This window comes from Sapajus apella, unplaced genomic scaffold (assembly GCF_009761245.1).
Source record: "Sapajus apella isolate SASKATOON/1434 unplaced genomic scaffold, GSC_monkey_1.0 scaffold12, whole genome shotgun sequence".
Classification (NCBI taxonomy): Eukaryota; Metazoa; Chordata; class Mammalia; order Primates; family Cebidae; genus Sapajus; species Sapajus apella.
Genome location: NW_022436952.1, coordinates 1826957 through 1829829, shown reverse-complemented (window position 1 = coordinate 1829829; position 2873 = coordinate 1826957). Strand labels below are relative to the sequence as shown.

At 47.5% G+C, this 2873-nt stretch overlaps 1 pseudogene; it reads left to right on the top strand.

Moving 5' to 3' along the window:
• The first annotated feature begins 532 nt into the window (after positions 1 to 532).
• On the top strand, positions 533 to 987 carry LOC116552770 (annotated as a pseudogene).
• Positions 988 to 2873: the final 1886 nt, after the last annotated feature.

Here is a 2873-nt window from a genome sequence, read left to right as displayed (position 1 = left end):
AGTCCCAGCTACTCCAGAGGCCCTGGAGGGAGGATTGCTTAAGTCCAGGAGTTTGAGACCAGCCTCGGCAACATAGCAAGACTCCACTTCGTTTTTTATAATACAAAAAAATTAGGGTCAGGTGCAGTGGCTCACGCCTGTAATCCCAGCACTTTGGGTGGCCAAGGTGGGCGGATCACAAGGTCAGGAGTTCAAGACCAGCCTGGCCAAGATGGTGAAACCCCATCTCTACTAAAACTACAAAAATTAGCCAGGCATGATGCCAGGTGCCTCTAATCCCAGCTACTCGGGAGGCTGAGGCAGGAGGATCTCTTGAACCTGGGCGGCAGAGGTTGTAGTGAGCCTAGATTGCGCCACTGCACTCCAGCCTGGGCAACAAAGTGAGACTTCCTCTCAAAAAAAAAAAAAAAAAAAGTTTAAAAAATAAGGGAAAAAACGTCACATGAGAGTTCTGAGAATTAGGTGGTTAATATGACTTGGATGAAGCTAGGACGAGATTGGTTTAAAAGGAGAGGTAGAAATGGGGAGGTAGGTCCTTTCTCCGCCATCGTGGTGTGTGCATTACTCCGTTTCTCGCCATGTCTTCTCACAAGACTTTCAGGATTAAGCGATTCCTGGCCAAGAAACAAAAGCAAAATCGTCCCATTCCCCAGTGGATTTGGATGAAAACTGGTAATAAAATCAGGTACAACTCCAAAAGGAGACATTGGAGAAGAACCAAACTTGGTCTGTAAGAAATTACACATGTGATGGCACACATATTTATGCTGTCTGTAGGTCACAGTCATGTTACCAAATCAAGCTGAAAAATGTCACCGCCATCTGGAGAAGTTTGAACAGTGTCCTTTCTGTATCTGTTATGAAGGCATTAGTACAACGCACAGTGCTTCCATTATTCATGTTAAAAAAAATAAACAAGGTTTTGGTTGCCTGGGTTCAGTACTAAATATGTGAGACCTTTCACTTCTAAAAAAAAAAAAAAAAAAAGAAATGGGGAGGTAGTGGCAGGAGGCTCGAGTGGAGTCCTGGAAGTGACATCACTCTTATTAGAGACACCCATTCTCAGGTGATTTTTGTTTTTTATTTTTTGAGACAGAGTCTCGCTCTGTCACCAAGGCTGGGGTGAAGTGGCACGATCTCACTGCAACATCTGCCTCCCGAGTTAAAATGATTCACCCACCTTAGCCTCCCAAGTAGCTGGAATTACAGGCGTGTGTCACCATGTCCGGCTAATTTTTGTATTTTTTTAGTAGACATGGGTTTGCCATGTTGGTCAGGCTGGTCTCAGACTGCTAACCTCAGGTGATCCACCGGCCTGGGCCTCCCAGAGTGCTGGGATTACAGGCGTGAGCCACTGCGCCTGGCCTCAGGTGATTCTTAGGAGGCAGAACCCATATGACAATTCCAGTTCATTGCTGTAGAAAATCTGTAACCTGTGGGCAGGTGGGGCAGTTTGCTCCTGGGGGCAAGAATAAAACAGGTGGCTGTCTGAGTCTGTTTTCTGTTGCTATAACAGACTATCAGACTGGGTGATTTTTTTTTTTTTTTTTTTGAGACAGAGTTTTGCTCTTGTTGCCCAGGCTGGAGTGCAATGGTGGCATCTAGGCTCACCATAACCTCTGCCTCCCAGGTTCAAGCTATTCTCTTGCCTCGGCCTCCCGACTAGCTGGGATTACAGGCATGTGCCACCATGCCCAGCTAATGTTTTGTAGGTAGAGATGGGGTTTCACCATGTTGACCAGGATGGTCTCGATCTCTTGACCTTGTGATCCACCTGCCTTGGCCTCCCAAAGTGCTCGGATTACAGGCTTGAGCCACTGCACCCGGCAATTTTGTATTTTTAATAGAAAGGGTGTTTTCTCCATGTTGGTCAGGCTGGTCTCGAACTCCCAACCTCAGGTGATCTGCCCTACTCAGCCTCCCAAAGTGCTGGGATTACAGGTGTGAGCCACCACACACCTGGCCCAGACTGGGTATTTTATACAGAAAAGAAATGTGGTCCAGCCTGGCTGACATGGTGAAACCCCGTCTCTACTAAAAATACAAAAATTGGGCCGGGTGTAGTGGCTCACACCTGTAATCCAAGCACTTTGGAGGCCACGGTAGGTGGATCACCTGAGGTCGGGAGTTCAAGACTAGCCTTACCAACATGGTGAAACCCCGTCTTTAAAAACAAAACAAAAATTAGCTGGGCTCGGTGTCACATGCTTGTAGTCCCAACTACTTGGGAGGCTAAGGCACAAGAATTGCTTGAACCCGGGAGATGGAAGTTGCAGTGAGCTGAGATCGCACCATTGCACACCAGCCTGGGTGACAGAGCGAGACTCTGTCTCAAAAGTAAATAAATAAAATAAATTTATTTATTTAGTTTTTGAGACAGGGTCTCACTGTTTTGTCCAGGCTAGAGTACAGAGGCATGATCATGGGTTACTGCAGCCTTTATCTTCCGGATTCAAGGGATCCTCCTACCTCAGCCTCCCCAGTAGCTGAGACCACAGGCATGTGCCAATAGGCAAGGTTGATTTATTTGTGTGTGTGTGTGTGTGTGTGTGTACAGACAGGCTCTCACCCTGTTGCCCAGACTGGTCTCAAACTCCTGGGCTCAACCAATCCTCCTGCCTCAGCCTCCCGAAGTGCTGGGATTGCTGGTGTGAGCCAATATGCCCAGGTGATAAATTTATTTCCTACAGTTCTGGAGACCGGGAAGTCCAAAAACTTGCTGCCAGCATCTGGGGAGGGCCTTCTGGCTGCATCACAGCATCAGGAGGGGATCACAGGGCAAGGGAGAGCAAGAGGTATCAACTTAGGTCTCCTCCTCTTCTTCTTTTTTTCTTCCTGAGAAACAGTTTTGATCTTGCCGCCCAGGCTGGAGT